The sequence below is a fragment of the Rhinoderma darwinii genome, chromosome 12 (genome assembly GCF_050947455.1).
Source record: "Rhinoderma darwinii isolate aRhiDar2 chromosome 12, aRhiDar2.hap1, whole genome shotgun sequence".
Taxonomy (NCBI): Eukaryota; Metazoa; Chordata; class Amphibia; order Anura; family Rhinodermatidae; genus Rhinoderma; species Rhinoderma darwinii.
Window position 1 is genome coordinate 9,895,930 of NC_134698.1, and position 15,249 is coordinate 9,911,178.

General features: G+C 44.3%; 1 long non-coding RNA gene across 1 annotated transcript; it reads left to right on the forward strand.

The window, feature by feature from the left end:
* The first annotated feature begins 134 nt into the window (after positions 1-134).
* LOC142664615 (uncharacterized) lies at positions 135-10,424 on the forward strand. Its single transcript, XR_012851339.1, has 3 exons — positions 135-221; positions 5,324-5,523; positions 10,294-10,424. It is a non-coding gene; the product is annotated as an uncharacterized LOC142664615 (long non-coding RNA).
* Positions 10,425-15,249: the final 4,825 nt, after the last annotated feature.

A 15,249-nucleotide genomic window follows, 5' to 3' on the forward strand; every position in this document is an offset into this window, starting at 1 on the left:
CAGTTTTTTGGGCGGCATGTAGGAAGAAAAAAAAAAAGCTTATACTTACCCCCGGATGTTGTCATGGCGACTCAATCCTCTGTTCTTAAAGCATTCCGGACTCCTGGGTGATGCTATAAGTCCATGTGGCCGCTGCAGCAGTTATATGGGATGAAACGTTGTCCCAAGAGGCCAGGCTGTGCTCAGAACAAAGGATTGTGTTGCTATGGCAATGACCAGGGGTAAGTATAAGCTTTATTATTCATTTTAAATAAAAAACGTTTTGTTTTTTTCATTTGTGACGGAATCGCAGAATTTCCACCGCAAAAGTTGCAAGACATGGCTATTTGTTACGGGTTTTACCTCCCCATTGAATTCAATAAGGAAAATCCACGACAGACAAGCAGCGATTCCGCAGCATAAATTGACATGCTGCGGATTAAGAAAAACACTCCGCAGGTCAATTAATGAACGATTTCTCGGCTGTTTTTTTCCCACTGTCTGTGGATGAGATTTGTTCCAATCTCATCCACTCTGCTGCTACTGTATAAGGGCTTATTCAGACGAACGGGATATACGTCCGTGCAACGCGCATGATTTTCACGCGCGTCGCACGGACCTATATTAGTCTATGGGGCCGTGCAGACAGGTGCGTGATTTTTACGCAGCGTGAGTCCGCTGCGAAAAAGTCACGACATGTCCGTTATTTCTGCGTATTTCGCAGTGAAAAGGAAGAATGAAAACAGAAAAGCACGTTACAAACATCCAAACGGAGTGTCATAGTGATGGCGGCTGCGCGAAAACCACGCAGCCGCGCATCATATGGTGATGACACACGGAGCTGCTAAGTGCCTTTTGCGCACGCAAAACGCCGCGTTTTTTGCGTGCGCAAAACGCACACGCTCGTTTGAATCCAGCCTCATGCTGTGCATTTTCCGCAATGAAATCCGTTGCGGAAAATCCGCAGTGTATCCGCTGTGTGTGTTCCAATCCTCAATATTTCTCCAGGGGTGTGATGCTGTGAATACCCCTTTTTTTTTTTAAATAGAAAAAAGGTAAAAATGTATTTTAAAACTTATTTAGGTAGCATTGCAATTTGTCCATTAGGTGGCAGTATAGGAAAAGTAAAAAATCATTGTAACGGTAATTTTTTTTATTTATTTTATTTATTTTATTTATTTATTTCCACCAGCTATACGTCCATACATGCCAACCTATTCTCCTGCAATGTCTATCCAGAGGAAATAAAAAACGGCATGAGGCAGAAGCTAATTTTCCTAATTTTAATTAAAAAAATATTCCTTCCCTACTCTAAATATTGAAATCAAAATATCCCTATGATGAGGTAGAAACCTTCTTTCCTCTAGATGTCTAGACTAGTGATTTTTAAAGTGGTAGAAATATTTTCTCATCTTTTATGCCCCTTTTGATGCATTCCCATACTTTTTTTATTTGCCTTATCAGCAGCTGCCTGACACTGATTGCTATGTTGTCTCACGAAAGAGATTTATCACCTACAGACACAGTATAGGTGGTGAATGTCTGATCGCTGGGGGGCTCCACCACTGGGACCACACTGATCACTAGAATGGGGGTCCTGAGCCCACCCCCCTCTTCTCACTGCACAATCGCAGTGAGGAATTTAACTGAAGCGGTGGTCCGACATGCGCACTGCCTATTTAATGTCTATAGGGTTGACGGAAACAGTTGTGCAGAAGATAAAATGCCCAAGATTATTAAAGGGGTTGTCCGGTTTCAGCGAATTAATGTTATTTTTTGTAGAATTAAAAGTTGGATACAATGGACACACAGGTGCCCAGCTCGTTACATGGTCATGGGATGGACACACAGGTGCCGGGATCATTAGCAGACAACCCTGATACAATTAGTGTAACGAGCCGTGCAACTGTGAACATGGACAGCATCTTATCCACTGGAAGTAAACAATGAATGTTTCTACTGGATAACAGCAAGCGGAGATCTTGAAAAGCACGAGCAATTAATACAAAAAATATATTGGAAAAATGTATAGCTTAAGTATACAAAAATGAAAACATCCCCGTAATTTCAGCCGTATCGGCATGTGCAGGCGCTTGAACGCCGCGTCAATTACGGGCGTAATTAGCGCTGCTATTCATTGGAGTCAATGAATAACGGCTCTAATTACGGCCAAAGAAGTGACAGGTCACTTCTTTGACGCGGGCGTCTATTTACGCGCCGTCTTTTGACAGCGGCGCGTAAATATACGCCTCGTGTGAACAGACAAACGTCTGCCCATTGCTTTCAATGGGCAGATGTTTGTCAGCGCTATTGAGGCGCTATTTTCGGGCGTAATTCGGGGCAAAAACGCCCGATTTACGTCCGTAAATAGGCCGTGTGAACATACCCTAACACAGTGTATATATAGGTTTTACTTGGAGCATTCCTTCAAGGGATTGTCCAGTTTTTAGCAAATTCGTGATTTTTTTAAGAAGTAAATTAAATCAAAACCTTCCGAAATAATAAATGTCACACGACCCCATGTTAAAATAGGAGTTTGTACTCTAGAGATGTTCTTTGTATTGTATCCAGGAAAATGCAAGTCATAGACATTTTGCATATTATCCCCATAGTCCTGTCCCTGTGCCTATTTGCATTACAATTTTTTGGCACTTATATACTAAGAAAGAAGATCCACATGACAGCCCACATGTCTTTTGAGCTGGCACTCTTAGGTTTGCTATTTACTTAGCTGGCAGGAACAGTCAGACACAGCCAAGGGGGAAAACCTGTATAAAATGACAGTGACCTGATCATATTAAATGCATCTTGTGGCGTAACTCTACAAAAACTTTAGAAGTAATAACCAAAAATACACAGCGCCTCCACCAAAAACATACATGGAAGTCGTAGCACCCCTGGCAAAACTCAGAATGGCCCAAAATGCAGACTGAGAACTTCACCATTATTAAAGTTAATGTCCATTATTTTAGTTTTAGATCCAAAATTCTGGTCTATTTCTAAATACATCAGTGTAAAACCCGCCTTAAATAGCAAATGTTGCGATTTTTGTGGCGGAAAAAGCTGCGATTCTGCGGCAAAATAGGGGAAAAAAAATATCTTATACTTACCCAGAATTCTGTGCTTCTTTGTCCAGGCTGGCCTCCTGGGATGATGTTTCGTCCCACGTGATCGCTTCAGGCAATCACAGGCACCAGCGGTCACATGGGATGAAACGTCAAGACGTCATAGGTACGGGTCGCCATGCTAAGTATATCAATTTTTTCTTTTCATTGCAGGATTTCCGCAGCAGACGTTCCGGGCTACAGGGCGGATATGCGGTTTGCTTTTACGCAGCGTATCCGCCCTGTGTGAACTCCCCCAGTTTGTGTCAGGACAAGCAGGGGAAGCAGTTCAGTACCAGGCCCCATAGCGGTCGCGAGCCCTGCCTCTATGACGTAAATGTCACAGATCTCTATCCAACGCAGGGGAATGTAGATTAAATACCTTGTTCATTACCGAATAGTAAAAGGAAACAATAACTTTTGCTTCATGGTATGATTCATGGAATAGCAACTATCATTGTGCCAATATATAAAAGTATTTACCCCCCATTGTACGGGTTAAACGGCCACAATCGAAGTAAACATCGATCGCGGTCGTTGGAGCAGGAGCCCGGCTGTCATCAGACAGCCGAGCCCCGGCTCCCGCCTGCACACGACACCCGTGCAGGACTTAGGCTAGGCCGTCGCCTTTTTCATGGCAGACGAGTCTAAGGCCCCTTAGTAACCACCGTGAAAAGGAGTATTGGTGGTCACTAAGGGGTTAAAATTGAATGTCCACCTTTGAACACAATTGTTTAGCTTATATAAAGATATAATTTACAAAAAAGGCTGAGTAACTCTATAAATACATTAAGTATCTTGCACAGATCCAGAGTTACAGACCGCATTATACTCCAGAGCTGCACTCACTATTCTGCTGGGGGAATCACTGTGTACATACATTACTTATCCTGTACTGATCCTGAGTTATATCCTGTATTATACTCCAGAGCTGCAAACACTATTCTGCTGGGGGAATCACTGTGTACATACATTACTTATCCTGTACTGATCCTGAGTTATATCCTGTATTATACTCCAGAGCTGCACTCACTATTCTGCTGGGGGAATCACTGTGTACATACATTACTTATCCTGTACTGATCCTGAGTTACATCCTGTATTATACTCCAGAGCTGCACTCACTATTCTGCTGGTGGAGTCACTGTGTACGTACATTATATTACTTATCCTGTACTGATTCTGAGTTACATCCTGTATTATACACCAGAGCTGCACTCACTATTCTGCTGGAGGAGTCACTGTGTACATACATGACATTACTTATCCTGTACTGATCCTGAGTTACATCCTGTATTATACGCCAGAGCTGCACTCACTATTCTGCTGGTGGAGTCACTGTGTACATACATTACATTTCTTATCCTATACGAATGCGGAGTTGCAGCCTTTATTATACTCCAGAGCTGCACTCACTATTCTGCTGGTGTAGTCACTGTGTACGTACATTATATTACTTATCCTGTACTGATTCTGAGTTACATCCTGTATTATACGCCAGAGCTGAACTCACTATTCTGCTGGAGGAGTCACTGTGTATGTACATTACATTACTTATCCTGTACTGATCCTGAGTTATATCCTGTATTATACGCCAGAGCTGCACTAGCTATTCTGCTGGTGGAGTCACTGTGTACATACATTACATTTCTTATCCTGTACGGATGCGGAGTTGCAGCCTTTATTATACTCCAGAGCTGCATTCACAATTCTGCTGGTGGTGTCACTGTGTACATACATTACATTACTTATCCTGTACTGATCCTGAGTTACATCCTGTATTATACTCCAGAGCTGCATTCACAATTCTGCTGGTTGCTATTGCAAATAGCCAAAAGCTAGTTATCAGATATACCATAGAAGCTTAGCCGAGCTCTTTTAATGCAATAGGACAGTACCATCAGCTATAGCTGGTTTCACGCAACCGTATTACAGCTATGGTATGGTTCAGCTGTAATAAAAACACACCTAAAAACGCACCCTAAAAACACGGCCATGTTACAGCAGCATGAAACCAGCCTCCTCAGTCATATTACTGTACAATGCCTGTTGTACACTTACCAGAGTTCTTAAACATTGAGCCAGCAAGGATTTGGGACCATTAGCAGGCCCATGAGTCACCCCCCCCCCCCCAGCGCTCAAGAGAGTAATAATGGACACCCTAAGAAAATTCTACACCTATGTAAGTACACTATGTGTTTTGTGTGCTACTCATTGCACATTTTTCTCTTATCTTTTAGACCTAAAGTTTCCTAAACGTGTGCCAGCCGCATATCCTCCCATACGGCTCCCTGCTGCACCATTCACTCTGTCCCATGCGGTCGGCTGCTTGGCACATGTCAGCGCAATTACGTCATTGCTTCTGCCTGTGCCCAGATGCAGACCTCGTAGGTCAGAGAAGGTATAGAGACCGATCTGCTCGTCTTGGGAATGGCGCAAGGTGGGTAATCATATTATTTTCAGGGGCACGAATTCTGTCTGGAGAGGCACTAAGGGGGCATACTTACTGTGAAGGCGCACTAAGGGGCATCAATACTGTGAGGGAGTACTATTACTGTGTGCCACACAAAGAGGCAATATTCCTGTGTGAGGACACTAAGGGGGCATCCTTACTATATTTGAGGCAGTTTGGAGGCATCATTACTGTGTGCAACACAACGAGGTACCTATGAAAGTGTGTTGGGCACTATCACTGTGCACCATTACTGAGTTCAGCACAAATGAAAGCACTATTACATTGTAGGGTTCACAAAGGGGGCACTACTACTGTGTGTGGGGGACTATTACTGTATAGGGGCAGTATTAAAGTGTGGAGGCACTAATACTGTGCAGAGCACAATGGGGAGCGCTTTTACTACATGGGATCACTTACTGTGTGTAGCACAATGGGGGCACTATTACTTTGTGTGGCACAATGGGAGGCATTATTACTCTGTGTGGAACGGTTTACCACGATTTAAAAAATACAAATTTTAAAAAATAAATTACAAAAATTAATCTTAAAAATGAAGGGGCCGCAGTGCTGCTTTAGGGCTGTATCTCCACAGTTTTTCCACAGCAACACTAGACCTGGTGAAATTGGACATGCATGGACAGCGATCGAGCGGGGTTAGGGGCGTGGCTTACTGTAAAAAAATTGCTGCTCGCCCTGCCTAGGTTGTCTCTTTATGCATTATTTAAAAGTTGGCATGTATTAAATAAATAGCAGAAAAACTGAGGATAAAGAGGTCAGATGAAGTGTATATAGCAGTCAGATAATGCTATACATATTGCATACACTACCAAGGTGAATATTGTTGTATATTGTCTAGGTAAATAGTGCCATCCCTGCATTGACCCTGTGAAATTGGTGGCTGCAGGGGGTGTCCAAGCATGAGATGGGAGGCGGAAATGACTAATACCCTGCCTACACTGTTGGGGCTTTGTTTCTATGAGGAGGGGAATTGGCGATGGTGGAAGAGAAGACAATTTCCTCATGTATTTTGCAGAGGAATAAGGAGGCTGAGAGGGGTTATAAGTGGGACAGGAAATTCTTGTGCTATGGCAAAGTGGCCCTGCAAGGAATGCTTGGAGATTTTAGCTCTGAAGCAAACTTGAATTATTAATGCAGCTTTGGCTAATAGTGCAGACAGCAAATCAATGTTTCACAATTGCTGATGCATACCGGCCGTGCGTATTCCAAAATGACACGGTATTGGCATACGCTGGGTGCATGGGGTCCTGTGGATACATTTGGTGTATGTGCTGGAAGCTTTCCCAGAACTTATGCCGAATGTAGGGCAAAAAATTAGATGTGAACAGAGCCATGATTCGACTTATCTAGTGACATTCACATTGAAATGACCTTGTTTGAGAACAACAATGAGGTAAAGTTTATGTCATGCCACGTAGATAACCGTAAACACCCGATTATACTTACTGATTGATATAGGACCACGTGTAGAAATATAGATTGTGTAGGTGATAATAGTATTTGTCTGGGTGCAAATCTCCAGGGACAGTAGAAGGTTGTCAGCGTGGTCAGGTTGTCTGAGTGAGTTACGGAAGTCGTGACGTAATTATCATCCACAAAGGGTCCATTAATTAAAAAGCTCAGATGCAAATAAAGACGATGTTCACCATTATTCAACTTCATACATAGTGAAATTTCTTTGAGATGGCCTCCCAATTGCAATGAAAACTGGTCTTCTAGTGGAGTGATAGTCTGAAAGAAGAGGACCAATATACATAAAATCAGAGCCGGTTGAATAGAAAATGGGACCCTGGGCAGTAAGCAAAGTAGGGTTTTCGATTGCCAATTTTGGACAGTTGTATTCATAATATAGCGCCAAGATAATACGGTCACATACAGTCCACATAATACCGCCATATAGTGCCAAGATAATACGGTCACATACAGTCCACATAATACCGCCATACAGTGCCAAGATAATACGGTCACATACAGTCCACATAATACCGCCATATAGTGCCAAGATAATATGGTCACATACAGTCCACATAATACCGCCATATAGTGCTAAGATAATACGGTCACATACAGTCCACATAATACCGCCATATAGTGCTAAGATAATACGGTCACATAAAGTCCACATAATACCGCCATATAGTGCCAAGATAATACGGTCACATACAGTCCACATAATACCACCGTATAGTGTCAAGATAATACGGTCACATACAGTCCACATAATACCACCATACAGTGCCAAGATAATACGGTCACATACAGTCCACATAATACCACCGTATAGTGTCAAGATAATACGGTCACATACAGTCCACATAATACCGCCATATAGTTCCAAGATAATACTGTCACATACAGTCCACAAAATACTGCCATATCGTGCCAAGATAATACGGTCACATACAGTCCACATAATACCGCCATATAGTGCCAAGATAATACTGTCACATACAGTCCACATAATACCGCCATATAGTGCCAAGATAATACTGTCACATACAGTCCACATAATACCGCCATATAGTTCCAAGATAATACTGTCACATACAGTCCACAAAATACCGCCATATAGTGCCAAGATAATATGGTCACATACAGTCCACAAAATACCGCCATATAGTGCCAAGATAATACGGTCACATACAGTCCACAAAATACCGACATATAATGGCCAAATAATATGCAGTACATGTAACCATATAGTTCCCACAAAATACCATACTACAAATCCCAAATAATACCACCACAGACCAATATATAATACTGGTCAATTTTAATTTGGTCCTTGAGTTGCCGTCCTTGGGGACCCACTAGTAAATGGGAGCCCTGAGCAATTACCCAATTTGCCACTCCCTAAAACTGGCCAAGCAAAAGATATATGGGAATTGAAAATCCATCACAACAATATGTAGACCGGGGAGGCTTTCTTGAAAGAAGTGGTCTACTCCAACTAAGAAGGTACAGCTGTAATGTCATCCAAGGTTCAACTCGTCCTTGCTATGGAACCCCAAAGTGCAGTTAAACTCTTATCGGTCTGGTACCCTAATGGCCGATGTGCCATTATTCTTGATACTCAAGGGTTAATGTGCCACTGTTTTGAAAACTTAATATGTGTGTCATGGTCTTCATCTTTCAAGTCCCATAGTCCTGGGATCAAACATGAGATCACTTTTTGTGGCATATATTGAATCTCTAGGAATTAAGAGACCGAAAAATGTTTATTTTTTTTTTGGACCCGTAAACATCAGTTTGTACTAAAGTTTAGGGTCATGTTGGCTTATGGAGGATGATGGCCCATGTCGGGCGGCAGATACTCGTCTCTTATATCCATTCCAGGTGATAGCTCAAATATACATGAAATTGGGACACCTGTGCAGGTGTTCGGAGGCTGTGATAGAAATATGTGCAGACAAGTCCGACCAATGAACCAGACAATGTTTACCGTAAGCGACAGTTGTCGGGTGAGAACTTGCTGAATAATCGTTTTTTTTGTTGGGGTAAACAGGTCGTGTTATGTTCGCAGAGCTGTGTTTCTACTTGTACAGCAGCAGATCATGAATGTAAGGCGTGATATCACCAATACCAAGAGTTCACGGATTCTGCACAGAAATTATTAGTAATGACAGTCGCTATGTCAGTCTGCCTGAAAAACAACGTCACCTGTTCTTAGTGGTGGGCCAGGTGTTCCCTTCCCACACATACAGGGGCAGACAGGGTACCGCGGATCCCGTGGCTCCAATGAACGCCCATTCCCGATCATTGACCTGTGTGAACAGGGCAACGATCAGCCGATGAACGAGCAAACGCTTGTTCATTGGCTGATCTGCTTGCTTATGCAGCATTAAATATTATCGTTGTTGGCAACGATGTGTAAACAGGTTGGTGGACGCCCCTGAAGAAAAAAAATTTGTGGGTCTCCCCCATCTCACCTCTGGGACCTAAGCCGTACAGAGCCCCCCTATTGCAACATGCAGGGCCACCTCTTAGCTAAATAGCATGGCTGAACGGCCATCAGAGGACCCCAGAAGTGAGAAGTGTATGCACTACCTATTAAGTGACCACCAAGGGCTTGGCTAGAATAGGAGGTCATTGGTCAGCATCCAGTGGTTCCCTTGGTGGCCTTGTCTTTCTGCAGTTCTACGCAAGTGGGTACTATGAGGTCGTTGCGTCAAGCCTGCCTGTGTGGAAAGTGGACACATGGTACTCCACAAGTTAAAATTTGCCTGCGGCCATCAGGCAACCATTTTGCCCTATCCAGTTCTACTTTTAACAACTGGATTGGAAGAACCAATCAGGGCAGGGCAGGTTCCTGATGTAGGCCCCTAGGTCTCCAAGCAAATGCCCGTTTTCCTGCCCTATAAACCAGCCATGATGGCACTTATCAAGGACATGTGGTAGGAAGTTTGTATGGCAGGGAATACGTCTGGCACTGTAGATGGGGGCTCCGAAAGCACTTTGAAAGGAAGGGCACAAAAATGTGCTGGGGTCCCTCCACCTCTCTAAAAATTGGGAGGCATGGTTACTGTAGTGAAATTGCTCTTTAGTTTTTCTATAGCTCATGTACAGTAAATGATGTTACCCTCGAAAATGTGGCCGCTACATAATTTTTCTTACTAAAACAGAACGATCATTTGGTCCAGTTTATCCCAAGTGATCCCCGTGAGCAGAATGTGATTTATTTTTGCCCTGGAGGCCATGGATTTACCACAAAAACAAAATATTATGGTCCTTTTCCAGCATTCATGTGACCGGCCAGCGCCTGTTTTCGTCTTAGAAAATCACAGCATAGAAAGAACATTTGAAGGAGTTTCTGCATTCCTGATTCTTGGTATGTGAGGAATGTCTCCCACAGAAACCCGACAAGAAGAAAGAACAAAGAGGCAAAGACAGCGTCTTTGTTGTGGTCATACCGCTGCATTGTCAATAAAGATATAAAAACAGCAAGAAAAAACACACAAGAAACATTCAGTACAACAAAACTTTAGGAAGGTCAATACAAAACAGCCGGAACGTTCAGGAAGAAATAGTGAAAATAGACTCAAAAATAGATGTAAAATTCCTGGAAAAACTTTTTGAAAAATTATGATCATCAGACATGCCACTCGAGAGGTCTACAGCTTCAGCCATCTGCTAAGTGTGGGCAATTACAAGGTCAATCATTGGGCGCAAATCTATCCATTAGTTTCAGAGCGAGTCCTGTTGTCCGCTCCACCGCTACTCAGTGCCATGGTGAATACGGGTCTTTAGCCAATAAACAGGTGTCCCGAACTGAAAACGACCCTCTCTTAGGCCCCATGCACATGACCGTATTTTCATCTATCCATAAATACTCTCCGTAGATACGGAACCGTAGTCATCCGTATATACGAAAGGGTGTCTGTAAATACGGTCCATGTTGCATCCGTATATACGGATCCGTAAAAATAAAAAAAAGGAGGGAGGCTGCAAATGACGTCACCAACATGTTGCATAGCAACGTTTCCATAAATACGGACGGTTTATGGAAGCACCCATAGGCTTCGATGGGAGAGTCCGTGCCGTAATTACGGACAAGAACAGGACAGGTTCTATAATTTGTTCAGCACGGACACCCATCAGTAAAAATACTGAAAGGTGTCCGGGGCCAATAGAAATGAATGGGTCCGTAATTACAGACCGTAATTACTGATAAAAAACATGGTCGTGTGCATGGGACCTTAGCTGCACACTCCATCTTAAGGCATACACTATATGAAGAAAAGTATTGGGACACCCCCCTCTTAATCATTGAATTCCTGTGTTTCCTTCAGTGCCATTCCCCCAGGTGTATAACATCCCGCACCTCGCCCTGCAGTCGCCTTTGTAAACATTTGTGATAGAACGGGTTGTTGTAAAGAGGTCCCTGAATTCCAGCGCGGTCCTGTAATAGGACGTCACGGTTGTAACAAGTCAGTTTGTGATATTTCTTCGCTCCTAGATTTTCCACCATCACCTGTGAGTGATATTATTGTAAAGTGGAAGGAACCGCAGCAACTCAGCCACGAAGTGCAGACCACGTAAAGTTACAGAGCGGGGGCGCCGAGTGCTGAGGAGCAAGTGCAGAAAGGTCGCCAACGCTCTGCTGACTCCATAACTGCAGAGTACAGACCTCCTCTGGTATTAACATCTGCACAAAACTGTGCCCGGGAGCTTCATGGCATGGGGTCCGAGCAGCTGCATGCCAGCCTTACATCACCAAGCACAATGCCAAGCGTCAGATGGAGGGGTGTAAAGCTGCCGCCACTGGACTCTGAAGCAGCGGAAACGTGTTCTGTGGAGTGATGGATCACGCTTCTCTATCTGGCGGTCTGATGGACGAGTCTGGGTTTGGTGAATGCCAGGAGAACGTTACCCGCCTGACTGCATTGTGCCAGCTGTAGAGTTTGGTGGAGGAGGGGAAATGCTATGGGGTTGTTTTTCAGGGGTTTCCCTTAGTTTCAGTGAAGGGAAATCGTAATGCTTCAGCTCACAAGGCATTTTTGACGATGGTAGCTTTGTGGGAACAGTTTGGGTTTTGGCCCTTTTCTGTTCCAGCATGACTGTGCCCCAGTGCACAAGGTCCATAAAGACATGGCTGGTTGGTTGGTTGGGGGAGTTTGGTGTGGAAAAACTTGACTGGTCGCTCAGAGCCCTGACCTCAACCCCATCCAACACCTTTGGGGTGAACTAGAAGGGAGATTGTGTGCCAGACCCCCTACCCCAACATCAGTGTCTGACCTCACAAATGTTCTTCTGGATGAATGATCAAAAATTCCCATAGGAACACTCCAAAATCTTGTAGAAAGTCTTCCCAGAAGAGTGGAAGCTTTTTTTTAAGCTCCATATTAAGGCCTATGGATTTAAAATGGGATGTCAGAAAAGCTCAAGGAAGGTGTAATGTGTAGGAGTCCCAATACTTTTGTCCAAAAAGTGTATATCAAGGGCTTGTATGATGCTAAGCCCCTCCTAAATCTAATATAGGTTCGTTGTTTTGGCTATTATAATACCTTTGCGTATTTTACAATCCTATACATTTCAATGTTAGACCGAAAATTAGATTATGAGCCCCATTGGGGACAGGGACTAATGTGAGAGAAGATAATGCAACCCCTTTTAAGGATAGTCCATCAGCACGAACCCTCCATTGCAGTACCCAATACGTTTGTGTCTACCCAACACAGCTCTACAGACAAGAGTCCACTGAGCCACTATGTTTCCACTTACACCTAGACGCTGGTTCATATGTCTAGAGCAGGGGTCTCAAACTCGGCAGGGTAAGTGGGCCGCATATAGAAAAAATGGGAAGTTGACGGGCTGCATTACTTTCAAATTTGGTACAATACAAAATTATTGTTAATCAATTAGTTATTTGAACTACTATAAAACTATATTACTATAATAATAATAATACATTACTATAATAATACCGCTAGGTTTAAAATTTGAGATATTTCTCCACATGCTTATTTCAACAATCCAGTTTTCCAGTTTGAGGCTGGGTTCACACGAGCATGTTATGTCCGTAATGGACGGAACGTATTTCGGCCGCAAGTCCCGGACCGAACACACTGCAGGGAGCCGGGCTCCTAGCATCATAGTTATGTATGATGCTAGGAGTCCCTGCCTCTCCGTGGAACTACTGTCCCGTACTAAAAACATGATTACAGTATGGGACAGTTGTCCTACAGCGAGGCAGGGACTCCTAGCGTCGTACATAACTATGATGCTAGGAGACCGGCTCCCTGCAGTGTGTTCGGTCCGGGACTTGCGGCCGAAATACGTTCCGTCCATTACGGACGTAACATGCTCGTGTGAACCCAGCCTAAGTGTCGCTAAATGCTGTCCGGTGGCTCAGTTAGCAGTGTTTGGCAGATACACATGTCAAGATTGGGCAGCCACAGTGCCCTCCGGGGATACTGCCACAGTGCCCTCTGGGGATGCTGCCACAGTGCCCTCCGGGGATGCTGCCACAGTGCCCTACGCAGATGCTGCCACACACACCCCAAGTAGATAGCTCCATTTGGGCTCCCTCTAGGAGTGGAATCCCCAGCCAGAGTGTTGCCGATGCTTTGGCTGTGGATTCCTCTACTGTTGGAGCGGAATGTGATATCAGGGGCAACCCCAGAGCCGGAGTCCCGGAGCAGAGCACTAGTATAGGCTCTGCGCCGGAACTCTGGGGAAGCCATTAACATCAGTGTCCATATATGGACAGTGATGTCAGGGGCTTTCCCAGAGCTGGAGTCCCGTAGCAGAGCCGCTTCTAGCAGTCTGCCTGGGATTCCAGCTCTGCTCCTGACATCACTGTCCATATGTGGACATGGATGTCAGGGGTAACCCCAGAGCTGGAGTCCCGGGCAGAGCGCTAGTAGGCTTTTCCTCGGACTCCAGCAGTGCTCCTGACATCACTGGTACTCCTGCTCTGGGGAAGCCCCTGACATCACTGTCGATGTATGGGCAGCAATGTCAGAGGCTTCCCCAGAGACCCAGAGCAGAGCCTATACTAGCCCTCTGCCGGGGACTCCAGCTCTAGGGAAGACCCTGACACACTGTCCATATATGGACAGCGATGTCAGGGAATTCCACAGAGTTCCGGAGCAGAGCCTATACTAACGCTCTGCACGGGACTCCGGCTCTGGGGAGGCCCCAGACATCGCTGTCCATATTTGGACAGCGATGTCAGGGAATTCCAGAGTCCCGGAGCAGAGTCTGTACTAGCGGCTCTGTGTCCCGTGGGCCGCAGATGACAGCCCCAGGGGCCGCATGCCGTCCACGGGCCGCGTGTTTGAGACCCCTGGTCTAGAGTATGCTATAAACCTGTCTCTAAGGTCATGTCTTCTCTACACAGTAGGATTAATTCCAGGAACTATTTCTTGGTTTTTTATTGGCTCCCTGTATACATAACCTACTTAAGTCAACCATGGTGATATAATTACATTGACAAGGAACTAGTCAATAAAGAACTGATTTCAGAATCAACATTTACATTGCGACATGAAGTTAAATATTGCAAAAATAATAAGACAATAAAGGCCACATAGGCTGAGGAGCCCAGGACGTCACTTTCTGTTCCAGTACAGAAGAAATAGATGTAATCAAGACCAACATAGACGGAACTTCCAAGAGGTTGAGATTTTCTTTTCTTCCTTGTAGCAAACGTAGAGTTGACCAGGAAGCTTGCACTCTACAAAACACCTTGGTTTTCTTTATTTCCAGCCATGCCACACAAAGATCTTTAGATAAATCATGGGTTAGGCCTCTTTCACACGTCAGTTTTCTGGCCAGTATTTGGAAGCCAAAACCAGGAGTGGGTCCAAAACTTGGAAGAGGTGCAAATCTTTCCATTATAGGTTTTCTCTGTTTATTTTCCACTACTGGTTTTGGCTTCCAAACACTGAAGCAAAATACTGACCAGAATACTGACGTGTAAAAGAGGCCTTAATCTTGAGACATGGAGAAGAAGTAGGTGTTGAGGTCATAGACTTGCCCAACGATATCAGAGCCTTGCAGACGAGCCGGAATCATACGGAGAACATGGATAAACTTCTTAGCTAATTTTTAGTATTCAAGATGGCGACGCATCTGGATCTTAGTTAATGTTGGTGTACCGTAGTGGTACAAGTGGGGAACTGTTCAATGATCATGGTATAAAATGGTAAAGAACGATTGCCAGACCACAACTTGTAACTCCACCCTATC